Below are 25042 nucleotides of genomic sequence, written 5' to 3'. Positions count from 1 at the left end.
CCTCCCCAAAAAGGGGTTCGCTCCTGTCTTCCTGCCCCACGACGGGGGCTGCTGCTATGCAGGGGCATCTTAAAGCATTTACAGCCCCAGTGGGCCATGAAATACCAAACTCCAGCGCTCCAGGGAGCTGCCAAACGGCCGACCTGACATGTCACATCAGTCCAATGACCTTCTTGCCTCGCTTCTGCTTCAGCAGCTGGTATCTTACCAGCGCCGCAAGGTAGAGACGTGCGGCCGGTGTTGTTTCGAAGCCGGGGCTCTCGGCTTTCAGCTGGTATCTGACTTTTACTAGTGGTTTTGGCCACCACAGAGACATGAGCTGCTAAATCCGGACAGGTGCAAGGGAAAAGGAAGCCAGAGGCTTCTGAAAACGATGAGGCTTTAAGGTGAGAGATCTCAGGCTGCATTAGGAGTAGATTTAAGAGGTTGGTGGCGTTGAAAGGAGGAAATCCCAAGTTTTCCTGCCGTATAAAGGGTTTGTTTCTCATGCTGCAACTCTTGAGAAATCAGACTCCAAAGCTGCACCTCCTTCAGGACATGGCGCCCGCCGGTCCCGAGCTGGAGGTGACGGAACTTCTCCCTCAGGATGATCTTGGATGTGAAGAGATGACGGAGCGAGGGGGTGGGTCTGGGGGGCTGATCCCCCAGGAATACAAGGTGCAGGTTAGGGTGGTGTGGGGAGCAAATGCCCCCCCCCACAGCTCTTCAGGGAGGGGAAGAGGTTGGGGAGCTGGCGAGGGTACACGAGAGGTGGCACTGACCCATGGGGCTCAGTGGCTGGCGCCCCACACATCCCCCCCTCGGGGGGCAGCCAGCATGAGGGGGGGCCTGAGATGCAGACACAGCAAGGCGGGGGAGGGGTTCAGGGACATGCACAGCTCAGGGCAGAGCCCCCCTGACTTCCAGCGACTAGGACATTCGCCCTGGCTTCTTCTGAGTCATCTGTGAGCAGGAGGCAAAACCGACAGGGGGAGCAGTGTCAGCGTGTCGCTCCCAGGAACCCTGATAGCAGAACAGAGTCACGAACTCCTCTGGACCCCCTGGCAATGGGGGAAGGGAGTCAGGGAGAGAACCCAGGAGTCCTGGCTCCCAGTCCTCCCCTCCCTCACAACCACTGGACCCCACTCCCCTCCCAGAGCCAGGGAGAAAACCCAGGAGTCCTGGCTCACACCCCCAGACCCCACTCCCCTCCCAGAGCCAGGGATAGAACTCAGGAGTCCTGGCTCCCAGCCCCCGCTGCTCTAACCCCCAGGCCCCACTCCCCTCCCAGCCCTGGGGAGAGAACCCAGGAGTCTTGGCTCCCAGTCCTCCCCTTCCCCCCCCAACCACTGGACCCCACTCCCCTCCCAGAGCCAGGTATAGAACCCAGGAGTCCTGGCTCCTAGCCCCACCCCCAGAGCCCACTCCCCTCCCAGAGCCAGGGATAGAACCCAGGAGTCCTGGCTCCCAGCCCCCGCTCTAACCACTAGGCCACACTCCCCTCCTAGAGCTCAGGAGAGAACCTAGGAGTCCTGGCTCCTCTCCCCACTCCCCTTCCCTCGGATAGAACCCAGGCATCCTGGCGCGGGTACCTGGGAGATGCTGATGCCCGTGAGTTTCTCCACAGTGTCAGGGAGTTTGCTCATGATTTCCAGTACTTCCCCCGTCATCTTGGCGGCGCCGACGCCCTCGTTGCCGCTCGACACCATGGTGATCTTCTTCACCGAGCTCAGCGGCTTGCTGATCTCCTCCGCCACCTGGGGGGAGGGGCACCACGCCGCTCCATTATTGTAGGGTCTCCCTTAAGTGCTGGGGGGTGAGCTGGGTTCTCATCACGGGGCCTCCCATATGGGCTGGGGGCCGTGCACTCTGATTTGTTATTGTGGAGCTGGGGGCCAAGCAGGCTGGGGTGTTATTGTAGTGTCTCCTGGAAGGGCTGGGGCTTGTTATTGTAGGGTCTACCTTAAACGCTGGCGGTGAGCCACTTTGCTAAGGCTTTCCACAAGGGCTGGGCGGGTTGTTTTTGCAGGGACTCTCGGGAGGGCTTGGGCTAGGCTGCTTTGTTATTGTAGGGTCTCCCAGGGAGCTGATCCTGCCCTCCCCTGGCCCTGGCCTCACCTGGGGCAGCTTCTCCAGCAGCATGTCCACCATGGCGGCGTCCTGGTACTGCCGTAACGCCTCCGCCTTCTTGGCCATCTGCTCGGCGTCTGCCCGCGCCTTGGCCTCAATGGCGAACGCCTGCGCCTCCCCCTTCACCTGCATGGGAGGGGAGGGGGGCGTGATCAGCGCCGGGGGTGGATAGCACCCCGCCCACCACTCCCGTCCTGGACGCCTGGGTCCCATCCCGGCCTCCAGCCACCCTAGGGATGAGAGCCCCATGCTGCCGTCCCGGACGCCTGGGTTCCATCCTGGTCTCCAGCCCCCCTAGGGGTGAGAGCCCCACGTTGCCATTCCGGATGCCTGGGTCTCATCCTGGTCTCCAGCCCCCCTAGGGGTGAGAGCCCCACGCTGCCGTCCCGGACACCTGGGTCCCATCCCGGCTTCCAGCCCCCCTAGGGGTGAGAGCCCCATGCTGCCGTCCCGGACACCTGGGTCCCATCCCGGCTTCCAGCCCCCCTAGGGGTGAGAGCCCCACGCTGCCATCCCGGATGCCTGGGTCCCATTCCCATCACAAGGCTGGGAGGGGCGAGCGCCAGACTCACCTTCAGGGACTCTGCTTCAGCCTCCGCCTGCATGATGAGCTGGCACCTGGGGAGGGAGCAGGGGGGCAGCGTCAGTGCCTCCGGTGCAGGGGGGAGGACGCTGAGCGGAGGGGCTGCGAGCAGGAGCTGGCAGCAGAGGTTTCGGGGGCAGGGAGTGGGGAAGGAGGGTGCCGAGGGGTGAGCAGGGGGTTCAGGAGAAGGAGCGGTGGATGAGGCTTGTTGTGTGGGGCACAGGATGGGGGAGGTGAGGGGCAGGGTGCTGAGGAGGGGATCGGAGCAGGGCACTGGATGGGGAGGGGCGGGGGAGGGGCAGGGTGTTGGGGGGCATTGGGGGAGGGGATAGGGATCAGAGGTGGGGCACCGTGTGCGGGGACGCTGGCTGAGGCTGGCAGGGAGCCCCGGGGTGGATTGGAGACGAGGCGCCGGGGTGAGGATGGGGGAGGTGAGGGGCAGGGTGCTGAGGAGGGGATCGGAGCAGGGCACTGGATGGGGAGGGGCGGGGGAGGGGCAGGGTGTTGGGGGGCATTGGGGGAGGGGATAGGGATCAGAGGTGGGGCACCGTGTGCGGGGACGCTGGCTGAGGCTGGCAGGGAGCCCCGGGGTGGATCGGAGACGAGGCGCCGGGGTGAGGCCGCAGCTCTGGCTGGGAAGGGGTCGTGGGGCAGTGTCCGGGCTGGAAGCGCTCGGCCCAGCTGGGTCTCAGGGGTGGCTGGAGGGCGGCATGGGCGGGGGGGGGGGTGATACCTCTGGGCCTCCGCCAGCTTCTCCAGCCGGTAGCGCTCGGCCTCGGCCAGCTTCTTGTCCGTGGCCTCCAGCTCGTACTCCTTGCGGATGATTTCCTGCTCCTGCAGCTGGATCTGCTGCGTCCGCTCCACCACCAGCACCTGCATCTTCTGCTCCTTGATCTTCTGCTTGGTCTTGGCCACCTGCACGGGGAGGGGTCGGGGGGCACCGCCGGGGGGGGGGGTCAGCAGGGCCAAGGCAGCGGGAGTTGACACCACGGGGCGAGGGGTCAAACGTTGGCTGCGCCAATGGGCGTCGCCACCACGGACACCCGGGGTTTATGTCAAGCCAACGCCCCCTGGGAGGTCAGAGGTCAATGTCAAGGGGGTCATGGGTCAACACCGCTGGCATTTGTAAGTCAAGATTTGACTCCCCCCATTGAGAGGATTCAAGGGGTGAAAGGTCAAGAACCGGCAACAGTGAGGGATCGAGGGACACCACTGGGGGTGTGTGTGAGTGGGGCAAAGGCTGACCCCACTGAGGCAGGTCAAAGGTCAATGTTGGCAGTCTGTGGTCAACACTGGGGGGTTGATTATTATTATTTATTATTATTATTATAAAGAACTGACCCCAACAAGGATCAAAAGTCAACACCACCCAGAGGTCATGAGCCAAGAGCTGACGCCTCCAAGCTAGGGCCGGGGTCAACATGGCCATGGGGGAGGGGGTCAAGGGTCAACAGCTGACATCAGTGAAGTGGGGGAGGGGTCAGCCTGGACAAAGGGGTCACAGGTCCAGAACCGATGCCGCTGGGTGGCGAAGACGTGTGGGGCCAGAGATGCCGAGAGCAAAGGGTGGAGTCCTTGGGCAGGGAAGGAGGCCAAGAGGGTCAACCCGCCAGGCTGTCCAGGGTCAAGTTGCAGGGGGTCAAAGGTCAGCATCGGAGTCGGGGTCACAGGTCACCAGCTGTGGGTTGGCCATCTCTGGCCACCATCACATGGACATGCCTGCCCTGCCGGCTACAGTGTCCCATGGTGCCTGGGCGGGGGGCTGGCATCGGGGGGTCCTGATCCCCCTACCCCTGTCTCCAGGGCCGTCTCACCTGCAGCTGATAGGCCAGGTCGGACTCGGCCTTGCGGGTGTTCACCTCGATGTCGTAGGTGGCTTTCTTCAGCTCGTAGTACCGCTGCGCCTTGGCCATCTCGATCTCGCTTAAGTACTGGGCAAAGAGCTTCTCCTGCTTCGCCTTGGCCTCCTGCGGGTGTGGGGGTCAGATCCACGGGTAACCCCTGTCCCCCGTCAGAGCCACGGGCCGGCTGGTATCCCCTGCCCAGTCTGACCCACGGGCCGGCTGGTAATCCCTGCCCAGTCTGACTCATGGGCTGGCTGGCCCGTGCTCCCCGCCCCCGGGTCACAGCTGCAGGCCGGAATCCCCACCCTTGGATCAGACCCCCATGGACCCAGCCAGCTGAAATCCCCCTGACCCCTGTACTCACGTCCAGCTCTCACCTTGATGCCGGCGTCTCTCTTGGCCTCAGCTTCCCCCATCCGGGCGTCTTTCTGCACCTGGGCGGTCCTGGCTTTCCCCAGCGAGTGCAGATAATCCTGGGGAACACCGTGGCGGGGAGGGGGAGAACGGGACAGAGAGAGACACCTCAGTCACGCCACGCAGCCTGGCTGGAGACCATTCCCCTCTAGGGGGCGCCGGCTCCCATCCACTCTCGGGCAGGGCAGGGACTGGCTGGCTCCGGGCTGGGAACGGGACATGGGGCCTGTCCCCTCTAGGGGGCGCCAGCTCCCATCCAGCCCTGGGGCAGAGCAGGGACTGGCTGGCTCCGGCCTGGGAACGGGACATGGGGCCTGTCCCCTCTAGGGGGCGCCAGCTCCCATCCAGCCCTGGGGCAGAGCAGGGACTGGCTGGCTCCGGCCTGGGAACGGGACATGGGGCCTGTCCCCTCTAGGGGGCGCCAGCTCCCATCCGCCTGGGGCGGGGCAGAGCAGGGACTGGCTGGCTCTGGGCTGGGAACAGGACACGGGGCCTGTCCCCTCTAGGAAGTGCCGGCTCCCATCCGCCCTGGGGCAGGGCAGGGACTGGCTGGCTCCGGCCTGGGAACGGGACATGGGGCCTGTCCCCTCTAGGGGGCGCCAGCTCCCATCCACCTGGGGTGGGGCAGAGCAGGGACTGGCTGGCTCCGGGCTGGGAACAGGACACGGGGCCTGTCCCCTCTAGGGGGCGCCGGCTCCCATCCGCCCTGGGGCAGGGCAGGGACTGGCTGGCTCCGGGCTGGGAACGGGACACGGGGTCTGTCCCCTCTAGGGGGCGCCAGCTCCCATCCGCCCTGGGGCAGGGCAGGGACTGGCTGGCTCCGGGCTGGGAACGGGACACAGGGCCTGTCCCCTCTAGGGGACGCCGTTCTCCCTTACCTGGTCATCGTGAATGTCCTTGAGCGTGTAGCTCACCACGCTGATGCCCATGTTGACCAGGTCTGAAGAGGCCACTTTAAAAACCTGCTCCGAGAACTTCTTCCGATCCTTGTAGATTTCCTGCCCGGGGCGGGGAGACAAGGGGTGAGTTGGGAGGGCGGCAGGGCTGGGACAGACACATGGGGGGACAGGTCTGATTCCCCCAGCAGGGGGCGCTGACACCCACACACCAGGGGGGAGGGGCAGGTCTGACTCCCCAGCGGGTGGCACTGACACCCACATAGGGGGCAGGTCTGATTCTCCCAGCAGGAGGTGCTGACACACACACACCGGGAGGGAGGGGCAGATCTGATTCTCCCAGCAGGGGGCACTGACACACACACACCAGGAGTGGGGAGGGGCAGGTCTGACCCCCCAGCAGGGGGCACTGACACCCACACAGGGGGCAGGTCTGACCCCCCAGCAGGGGGCACTGACACCCACACAGGGGGCAGGTGTGATGGAGTAGGGACTGTCTGTGTGGTTGGTAGGTGAGAGCCAGGTATGCAGCTGTAACATGAGCCTGGCCTGGGGGAGGGGAGGTCGTCACCTCTGGCTGGGGCTAGACAAAGAGAAGGGTGGAGTGAGGTCAGTCTTCGGTTTTGGCGCTGGGTGGTGGGTTTTCAGGGGATCCTAGGCTGGGATCCAAGCACCCTGAACCCCCCAGATAGGCCAGATTGAGGGGTCCTGGCTCTGAACACAAGCTGGGCTGTATCCTGTGTTCCTGTTGTTCAATAAACCTTCTGTTTTACTGGCTGGCTGAGAGTCACCGTGAGTTCAGGAAGAGGGGTGCAGGGCCGGACTCCCCCACACTCCGTGACAACTGGTGGTAGCGGTGGGATCGACTGCACCCCGTGGACGGCGCTTCCTGCAGTAAGTGACTGGGGAGCAGTAAAACGAAGGGGCGATTGCAGGGTGATTAACACCTAGCAGAGTGTGGCCAGAGAGAAGGACTTTGCAGTAACAGGGTCCCCCGGGGGATCACAGCGAGCGATCCCCGGGGCGGAGGAGGCTGCAGCTCGACCCTGGCAAAGAGGTGGTGACCTGAAGGACTGGCACACTAGGGGTCCCCCTGGAACCCGTGGGGAGCAGCGAGCACCCCGGCCTGTGAGCGGCCAGCAGGAAGATGTATGCCACGCAGCGCAAGTGTGACCTGGTGGAGCAGTGCAAGCAGAGGGGGCTGCACTGTGGAAAGCTCACCAAGGCCCAGCTGATTGCCCGGTTGGAGGAGAGAGATCGCAGGAATGAACCGGTCCCTGTCTCTGAGGGAAGCAGCCGGGCAGATGCAGCGCAGGCACCAGTGTCTGTCCCCACTGGGAGTGGTCAGCCGGCCGCTGAGGGCTCCCCGAGACCTCCCACCCCTAGGCCTAGGAGGAGGGGGAGGAGGAGCCCAGCTACCGAGGGCACCGTGACCCCCCCGGCCAGCAGGGGATCGGCCCGGCGAAGCCCACCCCCCAGCCGGGGATCGGCCCGGCGACGCTCAGCCTCCGTGGAGCGCAGGCGGCTGGACTTGGAGAGAGAGATAAAACTGAGAGAGCTGGAGGAGCGTAAGGAACAGAGGAAATTTGAGGAGAGACAAAGCCAGCGTGAGCTGGAGGAGAAGCAGAACCAGCATAAACACGAGGAGGCCCAGCGCCAGCAGGAGCGAGAGGAGAAGGAGAAGCAACGCGAATACGAGGAGAGGGAGAAGGAGCAGCAGCGCATACATGAGCTGGCCATGGCCCAGCTGAGCAACAGTAAGGCCCCGGCTGCGGTGAGTGAAGGGGGGCCCAAGCCTACAAAGAGCTTCGATAAGAACTTCCTGGCCCCGCGTAAGGACGGGGAGGACATAGACACCTTCCTGACAGCCTTTGAGAACGCCTGCGAGCTGCACAAGGTTGACCCTGCAGACAGGATCCAGTGCCTCACCCCCTTACTGGACTCCACCGCCGTGGAGGTGTACAGCCGAATGAAAGGGCCGGAGGCGGGGGACTACAACCTGTTCAAAGAGGCCCTGCTCCGCGAGTTTGGGCTGACCCCGGAGATGTACCGGAAGAGGTTCCGAAGTCAACATAAGACCCGGGAGGTCACATACCTACAACTGGTCAACCGGGCGCAGGGGTACGCCCGCAAGTGGACAGCTGGGGCCCAAACTAGAGAGGACCTGCTTGACCTATTCGTACTGGAGCACCTGTATGAGCAGTGCCCGTTGGACCTGAAGCGGTGGTTGATGGACCAGAAGCCGGAGAACCCGCAGCAAGCAGGCCGGCTGGCCGACCAATATGTGGACAGTCGGGCAGGGGATGGCAGGGAGGAGTCTCGAGGGAACAGGCCTGCCTCAACGCAGAGAGAGAGTCACCATGGGACCTCCCAGCGGGGCCCTATGGAGAACCCCCACAAAAGGGGAACGTCCAGCATCAGGTCCACCCGACCCACTCGAGGGGACCCATGAGACATGGGCTGCTTCCACTGTGGCCAGCAAGGCCACATACAGGCCCAATGCCCCAAGTTCAGAGACAGACCGAGCAGACCCAACCCTCAGAGGGTTGACTGGGTAAAGACCCAATCGGAGGAGGGGCAACATGCCCAAGAGAGGGGGGCTGGCAGCGTCCCACCTGGGAAGGAGGGAGGAGGGCCCCAGGTCAGCACCTCTGGGGGGCTGGATGCTCCGGACACAAGGTTCTGCTACAGAGTGGCCACGGGGCTGCCCCTCCGGAACCAGTGCCTGGTTTCCCTGGAGGTGGATGGGAGGAAGGTCACTGGGTACTGGGACACAGGCGCAGAGGTGACGCTGGCCCGGCCCGAGGTGGTGGGCCTAAATCGGATGGTGCCTGATACCTACCTGACCCTGATGGGCGTGAGTGGGACCCCATTCAAGGTGCCCGTGGCGAGGGTGCACCTGAAGTGGGGGGTCAAGGAGGGCCCCAAGGATGTAGGGGTACACCCCAATTTGCCCACAGAGGTGCTAATGGGGGGGGATCTCGAGGCCTGGCCAGGCAATGCCCGGGGTACGCTAATCGTGACCCGTAGTCAGAGTCGGCGCAGGGCACTGCACCCTGACAACGGGGAAAGTACTCTGGCCGAGGCGCAAGACCCTAACTGGGTGGGAAAGGAACGCCCAGAGACATGGCCCGGAGAGGCTGCGGCCTCAGACCCAGCCGGTGAGAGAGAGCAGATCCCCATCCCTGTCCCAGCTGCTGAGTTCCAGGCCGAGGTGCAGAAGGATCCCTCCTTGCAGAAGCCCAGGGACCGGGCTGACCTCAATGCAGCACAGACCATGAGGAGAGGTTGCAAGGAGAGGTTCCTGTGGGAGAAGGGGTTCCTGTACCGAGAATGGGCTCCCCCCGGGGAAGTGGAGTCATGGGGGATTAGGAGGCAGCTGGTGGTTCCCCAGAAGTTTCGCCACAAGCTCCTGTACCTGGCCCATGACATCCCCCTCGCCGGGCACCAGGGAATCCGGCGCACCAGGCAGAGGCTGCTTCAGAACTTTTACTGGCCTGGGGTCTTTACCCATGTCCGACAGTACTGCCAATCCTGTGACCCCTGCCAGTGGGTGGGGAAGGCCCGGGACAAGGGGAAAGCAGCTCTGAGGCCTTTGCCCATCATAGAAGAGCCTTTCCAGAAGGTGGCCATGGACATGGTGGGACCTCTCAGCAAGGCGACCCGGTCAGGAAAGAAATACATCTTGGTGGTGGTAGATTTCGCCACTCGATACCCCGAGGCGGTGGCCTTGTCCTCTACCGAAGCAGACACCGTGGCAGATGCGCTGCTGACCATTTTCAGCCGGGTGGGGTTCCCCCAGGAAGTCTTAACGGACCAGGGGTCCAACTTCATGTCGAAGCTGCTCCAGTCCCTGTGGGAGAAATGTGGGGTCCAACCCAGCTGGGCCTCAGCATACCACCCCCAGACCAACGGGCTGGTGGAGAGGTTCAACGGGACGCTAAAGATGATGCTAAAAACATTCATGCACCAGCACCCACAGGACTGGGACAAGTACTTACCTCACCTGCTGTTTGCATACAGGGAGGTACCCCAGGAATCTACGGGGTTCTCGCCTTTCGAACTGTTGTATGGAAGGCGGGTAAGGGGGCCCCTGGACCTGATGAGAGACGAATGGGAGGGGAAGGCCGCTCCTGATGGAGAGTCGGTGGTAGAGTATGTCCTGACCTTCCGGGAAAGGCTCACCGAGCTCATGGGCCTGGCCAGGGAGAATCTGGACCGAGCCCAGAGGAAGCAGAAGGTCTGGTACGACCGCAAGGCGCGGGCCCGCGCCTTCGCCACCGGGGACCAAGTGATGGTTCTCATCCCCGTGAGGAAAAACAAACTCCAGGCTGCCTGGGAAGGGCCCTTCAAGGTTGTCAAGCAACTAAATGAGGTAAACTATGTGGTGGAGCTGTCGAACCGGGCTCATCACCGCCGGGTGTAGCATGTGAATATGATGAAGCCATATTATGACCGGGGGAATATGGTGTTGGCCGTGTGTGGGCACTGGGAGGAGCTGGGGGATAACCCTCTAGTGGATCTATTCCCAGGGACAAAGGCTGGTTCCCCCCTGGAGGCGATTCCCCTCTCTGATCAGCTGACCCCGGCCCAGCATGCTGAGATCAGAGGGGTGCTGCAACTGTACTGACAGTTGTTTTCCAACCAGCCTGGGCGCACTAATTTTACTGTCCACCGGGTGGAGACTGGGTCACACACCCCGATACGATGCTGTGACGTTATTGATATAAATGGGAACCATATAGAACATGGGTTGCAACCAAGGTCCTGTGGTGGCACCAAATCCTAAGTAAAGGGGGTCATATAAGGTGTCTAAGACCAGGTTCTGGGTTGCTGGTTATGATTATGCTGTCTGTATGTCTGTGTATCATTTTGTAGTTTAAGTATAAGTATTGGCTCTATACTGTCTGTATTTTGTATTATGCTCTGCCTCTGGGAAGTGTCCCAGACAAAGCTGATGTTAGCCCTGCATAGCTGGCTTGATGGCCCATTAAAGGGCCATCAGCTACACAATTGACCCATGGAGAGAAGGCAGACACGCCTTGTGACTCAGCAAAGTATGCAGAAACTTGTCCATGTGACTGCAAACTCCATTTTTTGCTGTAAGTTTCCACCGTGAGGACAAAGGGATTCTTACACCTGGAAAAGTCTATATAAGGCTGATGCATCATCTCCATCTTGTCTTCAATCCTGCTTCTGACCTCTGGAGGAACTTCGCTACAAACTGAAGCTCTACACCAGGGACTGAGGACCCATCCCAGTGGGGGATGTATTCCAGAGACTTAATCTGAACCTGCAGTTTACTCCAGCACTGCTGCAAGCCTGAACTAAGAACTTTGCCATTACTGTATGTAATTGATTCCATTTAACCAATTCTACCTCTCTTCTCTACCTTTTTCCCTTTGTAAATAAACCTTTAGATTTTAGATTCTAAAGGATTGGCAACAGCGTGATTTGTGGGTAAGATCTGATGTGTATATTGACCTGGGTCTGGGGCTTGGTCCTTTGGGATCGAGGGAACCTTTTTCTTTTATTGGGGTGTTGGTGTTCATAACCATTCATCCCCAGGACGAGTGCACTGGTGGTGATGCTGGGAGACTGGAGTGTCTAAGGAAATTGCTTGTGTGACTTGTGGTTAGCCAGTGGGGTGAGACCAAAGTCCTTTTTGTCTGGCTGGTTTGGTTTGCCTTAGAGGTGGAAAAACCCCAGCCTAGGGCTGTGGCTGCCCAGTTTAAGCAATTGGTCCTGATTTGGCACTCTCAGTTGGGTCCCGCCAGAATCGCTCCGTCACAGATGCTCCCCTTTTCGGGTTACCGGGAAGACTGCCCAGGACCTGGAAAGGGAGGTCAGGGACATGCTGGCTTTAGGGGTGATCCAGCCGTCCGCCAGCCCCTGGGCCTCCCCAGTGGTGCTGGTCCCCAAGAAGGACGGGTCGATCCGGTTCTGCGTGGACTATCGAAAGCTCAATGCCATCACCGTATCTGATGCCTACCCCATGCCAAGGCCTGACGAGCTCCTAGACAAGCTGGGAGGCGCTTGGTACCTCACCACCATGGATCTTACCAAGGGCTACTGGCAAGTGCCGCTGGATGCAGATGCCAGGCTGAAATTGGCCTTCATCACCCCCCTGGGGCTCTACGAGTTTCTGACCCTGCCCTTCGGCCTCAAGGGGGCGCCGGCCACCTTCCAACGCCTGGTGGATCAGCTACTGAGGGGGATGGAGAGTTTTGCTGTGGCGTATATTGATGACATCTGCGTCTTCAGCCAGACCTGGGAGGATCACGTGTTCCAGGTTAGACAAGTGCTGGACCGACTCCGGGAGGCGGGGTTAACCGTAAAGGTTGAGAAGTGCAAGGTGGGGATGGCTGAAGTATCTTACCTGGGCCATCGGGTGGGGAGCGGCTGCCTAAAGCCGGAACCAGCCAAGGTGGAGGCGATCAGAGACTGGCCCGCTCCCCAGACCAAAAAGCAGGTCCAGGCCTTTATCGGGATGGCGGGGTATTATCGAAGGTTCGTGCCCCACTTTAGTGCCATAGCCGCCCCCATCACTGAGCTGTGCAAGAAGGGCAAGCCAGACAAGGTGGTCTGGACCGAGCAGTGCCAGGAGGCTCTCCAGGCACTGAAGGAGGCTCTGCTCAAAGGCCCAGTTCTGGCAAACCCAAACTTTGACAAGCCCTTTATGGTGTTTACCGACGCCTCAGACACGGGCCTGGGGGCTGTGTTAATGCAGGAGGATGAAAAGGGGGAGAGACACTCCATCGTGTACCTGAGCAAGAAGTTGCTACCCCGGGAGCAGAGCTACGCGGCCATCGAGAAGGAATGCCTGGCCATGGTGTGGGCCCTGAAGAAACTGGAGCCCTATCTCTTTGGGCGCCACTTCACCGTGTACACCAACCACTCTCCCCTGACCTGGCTGCACCAGATGAAAGGAGCCAACGCCAAGCTCCTGAGGTGGAGCCTGCTCCTGCAGGACTATGACATGGACGTGGTCCACGTGAAGGGAAGTGCCAACCTGATAGCGGATGCGCTGTCCCGGAGAGGGGGCCCCGAACTTCCCCGGGTCACTGGGCAAAGTGACCCCGCTCAGTTCAGTCTCGGAGGGGGGAGAGGTGTGATGGAGTAGGGACTGTCTGTGTGGTTGGTAGGTGAGAGCCAGGTCTGCAGCTGTAACATGAGCCTGGCCTGGGGGAGGGGAGGTCGTCACCTCTGGCTGGGGCTAGACAAAGAGAAGGGTGGAGTGAGGTCAGTCTTCGGTTTGGGAGCTGGGTGGTGGGTTTTCAGGGGATCCTAGGCTGGGATCCAAGCACCCTGAACCCCCCAGATAGGCCAGATTGAGGGGTCCTGGCTCTGAACACAAGCTGGGCTGTATCCTGTGTTCCTGTTGTTCAATAAACCTTCTGTTTTACTGGCTGGCTGAGAGTCACCATGAGTTCAGGAAGAGGGGTGCAGGGCCGGACTCCCCACACTCCGTGACAGCAGGTCTGACCCCCCCAGCAGGGGCCGCTCACACACACACACACACACACACACACACACACACAGCAGGTCTGACCCCCCCCAGCAGGAGGCTGACTCCCCCCCAGCTGCCAGCCCCCCCACCTCCACAGTCATGAGGGCCATGATGGCCCGCTGATGCCCCTCCAGCGTCTCCAGCGCGATGTGGGTGATCTCGCTCTCCAACTTGCCGAGAAAATCTGGCAGGCGGCCGCCAGCATCTCCTTGTTCTGGCCCTGGATCTTCACCTGCCGGAGCGAGGCCATGAGGGGAGGGAGGAATGGAGCCCTGTGCCCGCCCCCGACAGCCCTCTCTGCGAATCCTAGGGATGCTCCGGGAGTGGGGCGCCTTCCCCTTTAAGAAGAAGAGGCTATTGCCTGCACCCCAACAACAGTTGCCCAGAGACCGTATCCATGGTGGTCAAGGGGGATCTGGCCCTGTGGTCCCAGAGCATCATTGGGCAGGTACCATTGGGGAAATGGGGGGGTACGAGCCAGGCTGGGCAGGTACCAATGGGGAAATGGGGAGGATGAACCAGGCTGGGCAGGTACCACTGGGGGAAATATGGGGGTGAGTGGTGCCAGTGGCAGGTACCATTGGGGGGACCATGGTAGCTGGCTGGTTTCCTAGGTGATCCCGACCCTGTTCCCTCCTCCCTGGGGTTTCCGCGGTGACCTCGGAGTCAGGGGGCACCGGTTACCTTGGCGATGCCGGTGACAGAGATGGGGACCCCGTGCCGGGTATAAACCTTCTCGCTTTTCACGTTCAGGGTCAGCGTGTTCAAGGAGATCCTGTGGGGAAAGCAGGGGGGTCAGGAGAGGGGACCCCCCATGCACACATCCAGCCTGGTATCCCCACCCCCACATGCTGATCCCTCCCGAGCTCTGACCCCTGCCCCAGCGGGGTGATGGGGGATCTCCTACAGACTTGGGGAGTGCAGGGACGAGCCAGGGAGCCCTGACCTAGGGGCTCTCTGTGGAGGGGGGTTTCGGAGACTCACCTCTGGATCTGCTGGATGTAGGGGAGGACGAAGACCCGGCCAGGGCCGCCCAGAGGATTCCGGGGGCCCGGGGTCTTCGGCGGCGGGGGGCCCTTCCGTTCTGGGACCCGCCGCCAAAGTGCCCCAAAGACCCGCGGCGGGAGCCTCCCACCGCCGAATTACCGCCGAAGCGGGACCCGCCGCCGAAGCGCAGCCCGGTCTTCGGCAGTAATTCGGTGGCGGGGGGGTCCCCGCCACGGGCCTTCGGGGCACTTCGGCGGCGGGTCCCGGAACAGAAGGGGCCCCCCGCCGCCCAAGACCGGGCTGCGCTGTGGCGGCGGCGGGTCCCGCTTCCTCCCCCCCTGGCCCCGGGTCCCGCTTCCCCCCCCCGGCCTCTTATCCCCGGCCCCGGGTCCCGCTTCCCCCCCCCTTACCCGAGCGCGTCTCCGGCGGGGCCTGAGCTCCGTCCCGCTCAGAGCCGCGTGGTGAGGGGGCGGGGCTGTGAGCTCCACGCCGAGCGGAGGCAGCTGCCCCGCCCCCTCCCCACGCCGCTCTGAGCGGGGCGGGGCTCAGGCCCCGTTGGAGCTCCCAGCCCCGCCCCCTCACCACGCGGCTCGGATCGGGGCGGGGCTCAGGGGCTCGGCCGGAGACACGGCGCTTGATGCGCTGAGGTTCCAAGAGAGGGGCGGAGGCGGGAGCCTCCGCTCTTCTCTTAGGGGCCCCTGCAGAGCCCGGGGCAAATTGCCCCCTTTGCCCCCCCCCGGGCGGCCCTGCGTAGCGGGCGGGGCTGGGGGGGGCAGGGCAGAAAATAATGAATGCAGGAAATCTGCAAGTACACACAGAGTGTGCAACCCCCCCGGCTGTGCAACACACACACACACACATACAGTGTGCAACCCCCCCCGGCTATGCAACACACACACAGACACATATCCCTCAGCTGTGCAACACACACACACAGTGTGCAACCCCCCGGCTGTGCAACACACACACAGTGTGCAACCCCCGGGTGTGCAACACACACACACACACAGTGTGCAACCCCCCAGGTGTGCAACACACACACACAGTGTGCAACCCCCCTGGCTATGCAACACACACATACACACATCCCCCAGCTGTGCGACACACACACACAGTGTGCAACCCCCCGGCTGTGCAACACACACAGGGTGCCACCCCCCTCCGTGTGTGCAACACACACACACACACACACAGTGTGCAACCCCCCTGGCTGTGCAACACACACACACACACACACACACACACACAGTGTGCAACCCCCCCCGGCTATGCTTGACACACACATACACACATCCCCCAGCTGTGCAACACACACACACAGTGTGCAACCCCCCCGGCTGTGCAACACACACACACACACATACAGTGTGCAACCCCCCCGGCTATGCAACACACACACAGACACACATCCCTCAGCTGTGCAACACACACACACAGTGTGCAACCCCCCGGCTGTGCAACACACACACAGTGTGCAACCCCCCGGCTGTGCAACACACACACACACAGTGTGCAACCCCCCAGGTGTGCAACACACACACACACAGTGTGCAACCCCCCCAGGTGTGCAACACACACACACAGTGTGCAACCCCCCTGGCTATGCAACACACATACACACATCCCCCAGCTGTGCAACACACACACACAGTGTGCAACCCCCCGGCTGTGCAACACACACAGTGTGCAACCCCCCTCCCGGTGTGCAACACACACACACACACACACACACAGTGTGCAATCCCCCTGGCTGTGCAACACACACACACACACACACACACACACACAGTGTGCAACCCCCCCGGCTATGCAACACACACACATACACACATCCCCCAGCTGTGCAACACACACACACAGTGTGCAATCCCCCTGGCTGTGCAACACACACACACACACACACACACACAGTGTGCAACCCCCCCGGCTATGCAACACACACACATACACACATCCCCCAGCTGTGCAACACACACACACAGTGTACAACCCCCCCGGCTATGCAACACACACACACACACAGTGTGCAACCCCCCCGGCTATGCAACACACACACATACACACATCCCCCAGCTGTGCAACACACACACACAGTGTGCAACCCCCCGGCTGTGCAACACACACACAGTGTGCAACCCCCCCGGCTGTGCAACACACACTCAGACACATACACACAAACCCCAGCTGTGCAACACACACACACACAGTGTGCAACTCCCGTCTGTGCAACACACACACAGACACATACACACAAACCCCAGCTGTGCAACACACACACACACAGTGTGCAACCCCCCCGGCTGTGCAACACACACACAGACACATACACACAAACCCCAGCTGTGCAACACACACACACAGTGTGCAACTCCCCGGCTGTGCAACACACACACAGACACATACTGTGTATACACCCCCAGCTGTGCAACACACACACACACACTGTATACACCCCAGCTGTTCAACACCCCCCCAGCTCTGCAACACACAGACATACACATACTGTATATACACCGCAGCTGTGCAATAGATATACACACAGAATACACACAGAGAGTACACACACACACCAGCTGTGCAATACAGACACAGAGAATACACACACACACTGTATATACACCTTTCCAGCTGTGCAACAGACACACTCAGAGAGCACACACATGTTGGTGTCCTCAGGCATCTATACTAGGCCTGACTCTGACTTTGGAATAACAGCTCCAGGCCGCACACGACCCCTCAGCTGTTTAGTAAACACAGTGGGTGAGCACGTCATTTCCCTTCGCTTCTGGGCTTGCAAGTGCAACCTCCCAATGGCCTGCCTGGCTCTGCAAGGGCCGTGGGGTGTAGTGGGGGGCTGGGAGCCAGGACACCTGGGTTCTCTCCCTGGCTCTGGGAGGGGAGTGCGGTCCAGTGGTTAGAGCAGGGGGGCTGGGAGCCAGGCCCCCGTTGTGCTGGGCGCTGCACAGACACTGTCCGAGATGGGGGCTCTGCTGTATTTAATGATCAGGCCACCCCACTCCTGGGCCCCCCGGCGCTGAGTGTGGAGCCAGCCGGTCAGCCCAGGCGGGGGAGGGCTCAGGCTGAGGCTTCCTGGCTGGACAAGGAGAGAGGGAACGAACACAGCAAAGAGCTGTCCACCCTGAGACCCGCCCTGGGGGAAACGCTGGCACCAGCCCTGGTCACCAGTCTGTCCATTTGTCCAGCCCCATAAACCCCTATCTGTCTGTCTGTCCGTCCCCTACACCCCCATCTGTCTGTCTGTCCATCCCCTACACCCCTGATCTGTCTGTCTATCCAGCCCCTACACCCCCATCTATCTGTCCCACCAGAGGCTCTTAAGCAAAGGAAGCAGCCGTGGGATAAGAGGGAAGGTCTCTCATGGATCAGTAACTGGGTAAAAGACAGGAAACAAAGGGCAGGAATAAATGGTCAGTTTTGACAGTGGGGTCCCCCCGGGGTCCGTCCTGGGTTCAGCCCAATTCACCATGTTCATAAAGGCTCTGGAAAAAGGGGCAGACAGTGAGGTGGCAGAACTACTCCAGATCGCTGAGTCTCAGGCAGCCTGCGAGGAGCTACGAAAGGGTCTCACAGAACTGGGGGACTGGGCGACCAAACGGCCAATGAAATTCAGTGCTGATAAATGCGAAGTGATGCCCATTGGAAAGCATCATCCCAACTAGACAGATGCAATGATGGGGTCTAATTAGCTGGTACCACTCAAGAAAGTCCTTGGAGTCATTGTGGAGGGTTCTCTGAAATCCTCCGCTCCATGTGCAGCGGCTGACGAAACAGCGAGCAGCATGCTGGGAATCATTAAGAAAGGGATAGAGAATAAGATAGAAAAGATGATGTTGCCTCTCTATAAATCCACGGTACGAGCACACCCTGAATACCGCGTGCGGCTGTTCTCGGCCCATCTCACAGGCCGCGTGTGACTCTTGCGTTGGGGTGGGCGTGACGAGGGAGGTGCCCCACATCCTGCATGTCTTGCCCCGTTTGCGGAGGCTTCGCCGCCCCAGGGCTCGTATACCCACGCCCAGGCCCTGGCTCAGCACAGCTCTGTTAGGCTGGGACAGGTACAGAGCAGGGCAACACATGTGATCAAGGGGCTGGAACAGCTTCCGGATGAGGAGAGATGAAAAAGACTGGGGCTGTTTTCTTCAGAAAAGAGATGACTAGGCCAGAGGTCGATAAAGTCATGACGGGTGAGGAGAAAGCAGTAAGGAAGTGTGATTTACCCCTTCTCAGAACAAAACAGCTAGAGTCACCCGATGAAAGGAATCAGCAGCAGGTTCAAAACAAAGGAAAAGGACATATTGCTTCACACACCGCACAGCCAACCCGTGGAACTCCTCGCCGCAGGATGTTGTGTAGGTCAAAAGTGTAACTGGGTTCAAAAAAGAATGAGATAAGCTCATGGAGGGCAGGTCTATCGACGGCTATTAGCCAGGACGGTTAGGGGAGCAACCCCATGCTCTGTGCGCCCCTGAATCTCTGACTGCCAGAAGCTGGGAGTGGGCGACAGGGGATGGGTCACTTGATGATTCCCTGCTCTGTTCATTCCCTCGGGGGCACCTGGCATTGGCCACTGTCGGAAGACAGGACACAGCGATCAATTCATCACGGGGGAACGGACGCAGGCTGCCGGGGGAGTGGTGTGAACAGTGAAATTGGCATCCTCCCTGGAGCAGGTGACTCCATTTCACAGCCGGGAGAGTGCTGCTTGGGTGGGGGTGGAAAGGTGGGTGTTACCCTGGTGGAGCTGCAACACCCTCCCCACCAAGGCTGCCCGACAGCCTGTCTTATCGTGCCGGAGGCTGCCTGGGGCTTAGCTGTTTTGGGGACAGAGGGAGAAGGCAGGAGAGTGTGGGCTGGCTGGCTGGAGAGAGTGAGCATGGGGGTGGGGGGGTGCTAATGGGGAAAGGGGGGGACCTCCAGTGGCAGGGAGATAAGGGAGGGCTTTGCTCACTTGACTTATTAAAGCAGCGTCTGAGTAACCAGGGAATATTGCTGTGTCCACCTCTTCCTTTCACCCTTCTTGCTGTGAGGAGGGGAATGGGGGACGGGCAGTTGTCGGGACAGTCTCTGTCTTTGCCCCACCCTGCTGCCTTAGACCTGCTCTGAGCAGCGTTACCAGGCGTGGCGGGGAAGGTGTTCGTGCATGGTCTGCTCTAGAGTCCTGCCAGGGCAGCAGCCGGGAGCTTTGCGGGGCTGCTGCTGAGCCGGCGTGTCCCTCGGGCACATCTGTGTTGTGCTGGCGTGTGTCTAATGGCTTCATTACGGCTGGAGCAGCCCAGCGGGGACTTGCTGTGTCCCTCAGCAGGTGCTGTTGTGAGACTGCTCAGAGCTTGGGTTTCCTGGAGTGTGTTTTCCCCCCACACCCCTGCTCTATTGGGTGCCCTTCGGTAATTGTATTTGACATGGAGCGCGAAGAGGGGAGAAGCAGGTGGAAGGCGGGCGGCTGCTGCTGCTGCTGATCACTTGAAGGTCACAGAAGGGTAAAGGACCATTGTGATGTGTTCCCCTTCCAGGCAGAACAGCTAGCCAGACGTCGCTTCCTGAGCAGCAATTCAGGCATCCGTTGGTCAGTTTAAAGTGCGAGTTCTGCCTTCTCCCCCCTCCTCCACCCCAATACCTTAACAGGACGTACAACAACGTTGGGTACATTCGCTGTGTTTTTTTAGTTTGGTAGGTGAGCTCCTGGGACGGAGGCATTGGCTATTTCCATTAGCAGTGGGCATAGCTATTCTCTGTTGGCTTTTACCAGCCAGGAGGGACATGGCTCTGTTTCACTAGTTAGCAATATATATTTTTCAGGGTTTCTCGAGTGTCAGCATAATGGCGTTCTTACAAAGGGTTGCACTGGCATAACTGTATCGATTAAAAATCCCAGACCTTTCCCTGATGTAGTAACAAGCATGTAGACCAGGCCTAAGCCTGGTTCAGACAGATATGAGTGTCCATGCACAAAGATGCACTGGTTGAGCAAAACTGGTATAAATTCCCTCCTTCAGTTCTATTCGGACAGCTTTGGGAGCAGGCTGAAGAGACATCAGACTGGTTTCTAAAGTGCATGCAGCTTCCCAGGAGGTGTGAGCAGTAAAGCGAGGTGACAACGTCCTTACAAACCTCCTCAGCCCCTGAGTCTCTCTTGATTTCAGGTCTTGTAACAAATTACAAACTCCAAGAGCCCTGGAAAGGCTGGAAGTGTTTTGTGCCAGGGACTGTTATGGACTATTGCACCGAGACCCGGTTGTGCCTGTAACTGCCACCGCAGAGTAAACGATTCCAAGCAACGGCTTTGCGAGTCAGCCAGGCGGACCGAGGCTGGTCTGGTTTCACAGTGGCATGGGGCGTACGTCTGCCTTCGAGTGGGCGGAGTGACTCCCAGCATGAGGAGACATACCCGGGCTAGCTCTGATCGAGCTGGCAGGCTAAAAGTAGAGTGTAGCCGCGGTGGGACAGGAGCTGGGAGGGGCTAGCCAAGCTGAGTACCTACCCATCCGAGACGCTAGGATTGTACTCGGTGTGGTTTGCGCCTCACGCTGCTGCAGCTAGCACACCAGCTTGCTCAGAGCTAGCGCGGGTACGTCTCCCCGGCCTGGGATTCCCACCCGTACCTCGAAGTGCAGGCATCCCCTAAACGACAGTCACAAGGTCTCATTCATTGAGTCTGAAGAGAAGGTTCTGTGCGTAAAATTGAAGCTGCGGAACCTTTTTGCCAAGGGAATCAGCAGCTCGTTTAACTCGGGGTCTGTGGTGGGAGGGTGGGGGGGTCACGTCAGACCCTGGCTGCTGGTTGGGAGGCTGTGGTGGTTTCGTGTGAGATAACAGTGAATTCCCTTGGTGTCTGAAACGCTTTTCATCCAAGCAAAATCAGAACTACATGGATGATAAGCTGTGAAATGTTGGCTATCCAAAGAAAACAAGCTGTCAGGAACTATATAAATATAAATCCCAGGCTGGCATTGTTCATCGCTTTTTACATAACTATGAATGTTTGATAAAGGCATTTACATTATTGATGGCCCCGTCGCTGCTGCGAGCTAGGTTGTAGATGGAGTGTTGACCAGGACTGGCGTAGAGATGTTCTTTCCCTGACGCAAAGAAAGGAAGCAGTTTACTCCCACAGGGTATTTTCTGTCCCCCTTTGGATACGTCTACGTTGCATCTGGGAGCAAGCCCAGAAACTTATATTGCAGGGGCTCATGCTAGGATGCTAAAAATAGCTATGTAGCTCTTGTGCCTTGGGGTGGAGTTCAGGCACTTCAGCCTGGGGGGTGAGCAAGGATGGGTCCTTTTCGCTCTCTAAGTGCTTCTCTTAGGGGGCCAAGTTGCCAGGAACTCAAACTCCCTCCTTGTGGTCTGCCCTGGCTTCAGAAACAGCCTTGCGAGCAGCTTTGCTTAGGGGGAAGGTTACGGTGAAGGGAACGGCCATGCCAATTGCAGCAGTGTCTGCTTTGCTCCCTTTCCTTCTCCTCCTCCTGTCAGACACATTTCACTTGGGCGCAGAACCAGTGCTACCCCCGTCTTGTCAGTTAACTCGTAGGGATGATGGATCGAGGACAAGCGCCTGCATTGATGTTAGATCTATCGGCAGCTTTTGATGTCATTTATCCTGAGGCAGTGACCTATGTGAAGGACCTGGGAGGGTGGAAAGCATTGCTAAAACTTGACTCCATTCAGCGTCTCATCCTTATAGGGTGCCACAGGGTTCAAGTCTGATGCCCCTCTTGCTCTGTGTATTGGGTTGTCAGGCATTGCGAGACGCAGTGTGGCTGACACTGCTTAGATCTGGCTTCTTCTGGTAAACCTGGAGACAGTGGCTTCCTTCCTCTCTCAGTCTGAGAAAGAGACCTGGGTGAAAGCTAGTTCAGCATAGCTGTGTCCACCCTGAGAGATGCAGATATGGCAACCTAACCCCCGGTGTAGACTGCGTTAGCTACTGCCTCTTGGGGAGGTGGATTAACTACAGCAATGGGAGAACATAGCCTGGGTCTGGTTGCGTGACCCAGCTGTTTGCCAGGCCCGGGGAAGCCGCTTGAGGAATTCCCAGGATCTGTAACATCACAGTGAGTGTGTGTAACCACAGCCTGTCGAGGTCGTGTCCGATCTTGGCTTCTTCTGGGTTCCCAGGTTGTAGTGGTAGGCAGAAATGCTTTCACTGGCCAGGAGACGGTGCCTTCTGCTGAGATGGGGACCTCGCCCGGGCTGTCTCAAGCATGGAAGTGACAGAGCTGCCATCCTGTAACATATCTTTACAGTCAGCTCCCCTGGCAAACCACTCTGATGTTTGACTAAAGTGAAATCCCTGCAAGTTGCGTGGGCCCTTTTTAAAGACACCATAATAGAGGCCCAACTTCAATGTATACCCCAAATTAAGAAAAACGTAAAAGAACTAAAAAAGAGCCACCGTGGCTTAACAACCATGTAAAAGAAGCAGTGAGAGATAAAAAGACTTCCTTTAAAAAGTGGAAGTCAAATCCTAGTGAGGCAAATAGAAAGGAGCACAAACACTGCCAACTTAAGTGCAAGAGTGTAATAAGAAAAGCCAAAGAGGAGTTTGAAGAACGGCTAGCCAAAAACTCCAAAGGTAATAACAAAATGTTTTTTAAGTACATCAGAAGCAGGAAGCCTGCTAAACAACCAGTGGGGCCCCTTGATGATGAAAATACAAAAGGAGCGCTTAAAGATGATAAAGTCATTGCGGAGAAACTAAATGGATTCTTTGCTTCAGTCTTCACGGCTGAGGATGTTAGGGAGATTCCCAAACCTGAGCTGGCTTTTGTAGGTGACAAATCTGAGGAACTGTCACAGATTGAAGTGTCACTAGAGGAGGTTTTGGAATTAATTGATAAACTCAACATTAACAAGTCACCGGGACCAGATGGCATTTACCCAAGAGTTCTGAAAGAACTCAAATGTGAAGTTGCGGAACTATTAACTAAGGTTTGTAACCTGTCCTTTAAATCGGCTTCGGTACCCAATGACTGGAAGTTAGCTAATGTAACGCCAATATTTAAAAAGGGCTCTAGGGGTGATCCCGGCAATTACAGACCGGTAAGTCTAACGTTGGTACCGGGCAAATTAGTTGAAACAATAGTAAAGAATAAAATTGTCAGACACATAGAAAAACATAAACTCTTGAGCAATAGTCAACATGGTTTCTGTAAAGGGAAATCGTGTCTTACTAATCTATTAGAGTTCTTTGAAGGGGTCAACAAACATGTGGACAAGGGGGATCCGGTGGACATAGTGTACTTAGATTTCCAGAAAGCCTTTGATAAGGTCCCTCACCAAAGGCTCTTACGTAAATTAAGCTGTCATGGGATAAAAGGAAAGGTCCTTTCATGGATTGAGAACTGGTTAATGGACAGGGAACAAAGGGTAGGAATTAATGGTAAATTCTCAGAATGGAGAGGGGTAACTAGTGGTGTTCCCCAAGGGTCAGTCCTAGGACCAATCCTATTCAATTTATTCATAAATGATCTGGAGAAAGGGGTAAACAGTGAGGTGGCAAAGTTTGCAGATGATACTAAACTACTCAAGATAGTTAAGACCAAAGCAGATTGTGAAGAACTTCAAAAAGATCTCACAAAACTAAGTGATTGGGCAACAAAATGGCAAATGAAATTTAATGTGGATAAATGTAAAGTAATGCACATTGGAAAAAATAACCCCAACTATACATACAACATGATGGGGGCTAATTTAGCTACAACGAGTCAGGAAAAAGATCTTGGAGTTATCGTGGATAGTTCTCTGAAGATGTCCACGCAGTGTGCAGAGGCGGTCAAAAAAGCAAACAGGATGTTAGGAATCATTAAAAAGGGGATAGAGAATAAGACTGAGAATATATTATTGCCCTTATATAAATCCATGGTAGGCCCACATCTCGAATACTGTGTACAGATGTGGTCTCCTCACCTCAAAAAAGATATTCTAGCACTAGAAAAGGTTCAGAAAAGAGCAACTAAAATGATTAGGGGTTTAGAGAGGGTCCCATATGAGGAAAGATTAAAGAGGCTAGGACTCTTCAGTTTGGAAAAGAGAAGACTAAGGGGGGACATGATAGAGGTATATAAAATCATGAGTGATGTTGAGAAAGTGGATAAGGAAAAGTTATTTACTTATTCCCATAATACAAGAACTAGGGGTCACCAAATGAAATTAATAGGCAGCAGGTTTAAAACAAATAAAAGGAAGTTCTTTTTCACGCAGCGCACAGTCAACTTGTGGAACTCCTTACCTGAGGAGGTTGTGAAGGCTAGGACTATAACAATGTTTAAAAGGGGACTGGATAAATTCATGGTGGCTAAGTCCATAAGTGGCTATTAGCCAGGATGGGTAAGAATGGTGTCCCTAGCCTCTGTTCGTCAGAGGATGGAGATGGATGGCAGGAGAGAGATCACTTGATCATTGCCTATTAGGATCACTCCCTCAGGGGCACCTGGCATTGGCCACTGTCGGTAGACAGATACTGGGCTAGATGGACCTTTGGTCTGACCCGGTACGGCCTTTCTTATGTTCTTATGTTCTTATGGCTAGTGCAGAATAGATCTCCCTGCTTTTCACACACAACAAACAAGGGATGAGAATGCACTACACCTGCTCCACATGTTCTTACAACCACTTGCCCGCTGCATCTGATAAAGTTAGAAATACAAAAGACTTCTTGTTCCATCTTCCTGCCAATACA

General features: G+C 57.9%; 1 pseudogene; it reads right to left on the bottom strand.

The window, feature by feature from the left end:
* Nucleotides 1-854: 854 nt before the first annotated feature.
* On the bottom strand, nucleotides 855-14384 carry LOC123359607 (annotated as a pseudogene).
* Nucleotides 14385-25042: the final 10658 nt, after the last annotated feature.

The sequence above is a fragment of the Mauremys mutica genome, unplaced genomic scaffold (genome assembly GCF_020497125.1).
Source record: "Mauremys mutica isolate MM-2020 ecotype Southern unplaced genomic scaffold, ASM2049712v1 Super-Scaffold_100129, whole genome shotgun sequence".
Taxonomy (NCBI): domain Eukaryota; kingdom Metazoa; phylum Chordata; order Testudines; family Geoemydidae; genus Mauremys; species Mauremys mutica.
Note: the sequence above shows the minus strand (reverse complement) of the source record. Positions and strands in the feature narration are given on the sequence as shown.